Raw genomic sequence first — 6,094 nt, 5'->3', positions numbered from 1 at the left:
GGCTCGTCTATCACTGGGGCTGAAGTGGCCAAGGTGGTAGGGAAACTCCTTGGCGGTAGGGCCCCGGGGGTGGATGAGGTTCACCCCGGGTTCCTCAAGGCTCTGGATGTTGTGGGGCTGTCCTGGTTGACACGTCTTTGCAACATCGCGTGGACATCGGGGGCAGTGCCTCTGGACTGGCAGACTGGGGTGGTGGTTCCCCTTTTTAAAAAGGGGGATCGGAGGGTGTGTTCCAACTATAGGGGGATCACACTCCTCAGCCTGTAAGGTCTATGCGGTAAGGTCTATGCGGGGGTACTGGAGAAGAGAGTCCGACCGATAGTTGAACCTCGGATCCAGGAGGAACAATGCGGATTCCGCCCCGGTCGTGGAACACAGGACCAGCTCTTTACCCTCGCTAGGATCCTGGAGGGTGCATGGGAGTTTGCTCAACCAGTCTACATGTGTTTTGTGGATTTGGAGAAGGCATTCGACCGTGTCCCTCGGGGTATTCTGTGGGGGGTGCTCAGGGAGTATGGGGTACTGGGCTCTTTGTTACGAGCTATCCAGTCCCTGTACAAACAGAGCAGGAGTCTGGTTCGTATGGCTGGCAGTAAGTACAGAGCCGGTGGAAACCAGTCGGAGTTGGACTCGGTCAGGGCTGCCCGTTGTCACCGGTTCTGTTCACAATTTTTATGGACAGAATTTCTCGGCGTAGCCAAGTGGCGGAGGGTGTCCGGTTTGGTGAATCAGGCTCCCATGTCTGCTTTTTGCAGATGATGTGGTCTTGTTGGCTTCATCGAGCCGGGACCTCTTGCTGGACCAGTTTGCAGCCGAGTGTGAAGCGGTAGGGATGAGGATCAGTACCTCCAAGTCCGAGTCCATGGTACTCAGTCGGAAAAGGGTGGAGTGCTCTCTCCAGGTTGGAAGTGAGATCTTGCCTCAAGTGGAGGAGTTTAAATACCTCGGGGTCTTGTTCACGAGTGAGGGAAAGATGGAGCGTGAGATTGACAGGCGGATCGGTGCAGCGTCAGCAGTAATGCGGGCTCTGTACCGGTCCGTTGTGGTGAAGAAAGAGCTGAGCAGAAAAGCAAAGCTCTCGATTTACCGTTCAATCTACGTCCCAGCCCTCACCTATGGTCACGAGCTTTGGGTAGTGACCGAAAGAACGAGATCGCGGGTACAAGCGGCTGAAATGAGTTTTCTCCGCAGGATGTCTGGACTCTCCCTTAGAGACAGGGTTAGGAGCTCAGACATCCGGGAGAGGGAGGCCTGGGTTTCTTTGCTCCGACTGCTTCCTCCGCGACCCGGACCCGGATAAGCGGTGGATAATGGATGGATGGAAGCTTTATGTTACCCCACTTCTGAACCCCCAAAACTCAGTCTAGAATAAAAGCTTAGGACTGGCTCTGTGTTTAGGAATATCCACCCTATTTTAGTATTTGAAGTTAAATGCACAGTTTGGAAGACAGCTAGCATGCTAACCTTAGCATTCAAATATGTACTGACTATTTACAGACTGAATGAGCGTTCCCTGAATGGGTTGTCTTTTACAATACCTGATCAAATGCTCTTCTCTGGAGAATCAGAAGAGGAGAAAACAACCAAAGCATGGAATATCTCTCTCTCTCTCTCTCTCTCTCTCTCTCTCTCTCTCTCTCTCTCTCTCTCTCTCTCTCTTTCTCTTTCTCTAGGCACCCCCGATTGTGTTCCACATGCATGACTGAGTGGTCTCATCCCCCTTGGCCCACCACCTAGTTGACTCTAATTCTAATGGCTTATTAATAAGTGTGAGACGTCATCGGGACAATTGCAAATTTTGCCCGTTTTAAGTTCAGTAGTAAACCTTGTGTTTGGGTCTGCATAAACTTTCCAAACAAGTTTCCAAATGCTAAAAAGGAAAAAAAAAAAGGTTTACCTCATGAATATTAAAAACATACATGAGAAAATAATGAGAAGCTTCCTGGCAGCACATAAAGAGAATATATATAATACACATTGCCACACAGGAATGTGTCTCAAAACACAATTAATTATACAGCTCCTACTGCATTAAACATTGGTGCTAAGTCTAGTGTCTGCTGCCCAAAGCACTAAAGCCCCAATTAAAGACTGAAGGCTGAAATGGCATCACGGCTGCACAAGCCAATATCTCTGTAAAGCAGTGGAATCTTCTAGGTGCGTCAGTATTACTGGAAAGCTGTGAAAGCTGCTGTACTTCGAGTACCAGCCAAGGGCGTAGATTTGCTCTTTGACATCGGTGGGGACCTACCCTCCCTAATATACTACACATGCTATTCCACGTGATTTTAAATTATTAATCAATAATATAATGTTAATTTAATGTTAAACTAATGACTGACAAAGAAGTTAAGACAGTTTACTTCAATCATAGTGCAAATGAAATACATCCCATACATCAGCATTAATAAAAGTAGTTGGAGCACTGCATAATCTCCACAAAACCAACAAAGTAACAATCACAGAAAAGTGTGTGTCTCTCTCTCAATGTGTCAGTGAAAGTACAAGACATACGCCCTCGGTGCCAACAGTTCTTCACTGGACTTTTTTGACGGAAAAAGGCCACCATGGTACATAGCAAATGTAAGTCTTTGCTTCAGACAAAACAGAAATATCTCACTTAAATACAAAGTAGATGGGTAGAGAAGCATAAATCCATTTTCAGTTACTTCTACTTTGGTGAAATGTACGTAGATCAATATGCACAAGGTTACAGGACGCCTTTCATGATCATAGACTCAAACCTACAAAATATCTATAAAGGCTTGTTCCAATAAGCATAAGCTTTCTAGGGTAAAGCTAACTGACTAAAAAGCTGCTTTTTTGATTCTTAGAATAAAGCTTCATGAATGTTAAAGTAGGATTATATCATGTGTTGTAAATGGCATATATTTGTAGAGCTGTTTCTTACTCTCTCCTGTCCTCGCCTGACGTCATCTTCCACTGCAGAAATTACATCCCTACTCAAGACAAACGTTTCCAGGTGTTGTTCTTGATCCACTTAAAATAAAGAGGATACATTGGCTCATGGCTTTCCAAAGAGAATGACCTGAATATCCAATTATTCACTACAGCATCATAAATTTGTTCTTATGAAATGACTTCTCCAGAGAACACAAGAGGAAAATTTAATTTTATTTGGTCGTGTTAATTAAAAATAGGCCTCTAGGGTCCTGCAGACATATGCCTGTGAAGATCCTTTATCCTAGGAACCTATTTTAAACTGTATATAACTTATGTGGAGGTTCTTTCAGCTTTATCATGGTTATTTACACTCATTTACAGTTATTTCACGTTTTATCAATTGAAAGTCTTTTTACGGGAACCCCAAACTGTGTCTAATGTGTATTCACTCTTCGCCAAAAGGTAGACAGCCAAGGAAAAGTTTGTTTTATTTGGGTACATCCTCTGTATGTGTGTTACTCATAGCCTTCCATCCAGTCAGGGCTTGAAAACTGAGGTCCAAACAGCAGTCCTGAGTCACTGATCACAGGAGCATGTCTAATTCTCATGTGATTACCCTGATGCCTCCGGCATCATTACAGTAGTGTTGGTCCTGCAGTCTGTAGACTCTTCCTAACATAACATAAAGTCATAAGGTCACCCATGCAGAGGGCAGATACGCAACATAGGATTTGTCCTTTGTGGTTGCGCTTGGCCAAACCTGAGCACAGATCTAGCCATGGAGCCACCTCGGTGTGAACAGCTGATGAGAGCGGACAGGCTCTGGAAGTCTTGGGAGGGGCTGGAGCATGAGTGCCTTTGGATGATAATAATGATATAATGATGCTGGTAATGACGCATGGACCGTGGCACATGTCACATTAGTCTGTTGTATCATTTGGATTGTTATTATTGCTTCATGTGGCACAAAGCACACAAATGCCCCCCTGAGAATGTACATATTGACCACTGTACACAGAGCCATTTCAGTTGTTGCTACTACATGCCTGAACACAAGAATAATGCTATGTCCAGAGTCACCTAGATCAGTGGTTCTCAAACTTTTTAGACCAAGTACCACCCATTGTCAAACCAAAACCTCCAAGTACCACCTATGAGTATTACCACAGAAACATGTGCTTCCCTAGTTCTTCCTCTGTTCCGGGGCCATGAATTTTTGCATGTCTTTGTTGCTTATTTTTTACTAGAAACTACTCCGTTCATACGGACGGGATGGAGCAATACCACTGGCGACCATGGGGGCAGTGCAAGATGCGACAACTTCCATATGGACACGACAAAGACAAAAAGGTTTTGAAGAGAGGTTATTTAATGTTGTTTATTGGCCTCACAGACCACCGCAGTCTAAAACACTGCCTTTTTTGTTGTTTTTTAATTAAATACAAACTACATGTTCCTTTGCCGTTTCCATATTTGATTTTTACTCTGAACTGCCCTCTAGTGGAAGTGTTGCTCAACAACCATGTCAACGAAGCTGACGCAAGGAAGTATGTGGGCAGTGATGGTTATATCGCTTGAAGTGCACGGGTACATTTCCGTATGCAGAGGGAGTATAAATGAGCCTTTAAACAATGTTTTAGGATTCCAATGAAGACAGTCGCATTGTTTTCCTTCAGCTGAGCATTTTATTCTTTTTGTTTTAACGTGAACAGAATTCACGTTTTGTTTCTATTTTTGCCTTTAGAATTAGTCCTCCTGGGCTTCAGAGTATTTCTCAGGCTTTGTCTCGGATTGTTTTTCTTGTTACCATTTTGCCCTTTTGTCCAATTTGCTTACGTCTGTCTCTAAGCTTTGCTTACACCCAGTAAGCAACGGAAACTGGTCTTTTTATTATTATTATGTTTTATTTAATAAAATATATAAATAAAAAATAAATAAATAAATAAAATAAAATTTAATTTAAAAAATGGGGTGAACACTGGCCAGCTTTCCCACTTTCAGACATAATCAGCTATAGTGTATGCGTAGCACGTTGTATTTTTTAATACAAATGAATTTCATTTGGTCAAAATAATCAAAAGTGAAAAATTATGTAATGTACACAAGAAAAAATTAGATGTTCAGTTATGAATTTAATTTAAGTAGTACATTTTTCGAGGTCATTTGGTGTACCACCACTTTCTGCTTCACGTACCACAGTTTGAGAACCACTGACCTAGATCAAATGTTCCTATGTCCAGTGTTGAACATCCACTACAAATAACCCCAAAAATTCTACTCATCTACCCAAGTTATCAAGCCCTTCAGGAGCTGGGTTAAGTCAGTTTTATATAGAAGTAAATAGGACCAAAATTAAAAATTAAGAACCAGTGGCTTGTGGGCTTATACACACAGATCTGCCATAACATTATGACCACCTCTTTGTATATACAATGTCTATTCACTCAGCTCCACTGACCATACAGGAGCACTTTGTACTTTTACAGTTACAGACTAGTCCATCTGTTGTCCTGCATGCTTTGTTTGCCCCATTCACCCTGTTCTTTAATGGTTTGGGTGGTGGATCGTTCTCGGGGCGGCAGTGATGTTAACATGGTGGTGTGTTTGTGTGTGTTGTGCTGGTAGGAGTGTATCACAAACCCCTCAATATCACTGCTGGGCTGAGCATAGTTCACCAACCAAAAATATCCAGCCAACACTGTAAAAAATGTCTGCAAATCTTAAGGTGAAAAACTGTAAAACCTTTACAGTAAATGACTGTAAACTCTAAAAAGGTTGAAAACAGTTTCAGTAACAGTGAAATACCGTAGAATACTTTTATCAGCCAAAACACTAATTTTTACATCTCTTTACTGTAAAAAAATACATTATTTCACTGATAAATGCACAAACCATTAAATTGTTGGTAAAAGTGTCCAAGTACTGGGAGGAGCTGAGACTCATTAGGGAGCTCCCAGCATGCCTTGCAGCTCCATATTTTCTGTGATTCTCAGAGTTTCTTTTTTTTCTCTGTCACTGAGACATTTTGATTTTGGTGACACCCAGATAGTGTACATTTATTTGCTCTTGCTTTTGGCAATACCTCCTTTCAATGGCAGAATATAGGATACAGTAAGGCTATACCTGCAGTTTGGCTATATCTCAGCTTTCATTTTCTCATTTGTTACAATATTAACATGTTAATTTTATG

The sequence above is a fragment of the Hoplias malabaricus genome, chromosome 8 (assembly GCF_029633855.1).
Source record: "Hoplias malabaricus isolate fHopMal1 chromosome 8, fHopMal1.hap1, whole genome shotgun sequence".
Lineage (NCBI taxonomy): Eukaryota > Metazoa > Chordata > Actinopteri > Characiformes > Erythrinidae > Hoplias > Hoplias malabaricus.
Note: the sequence above shows the minus strand (reverse complement) of the source record.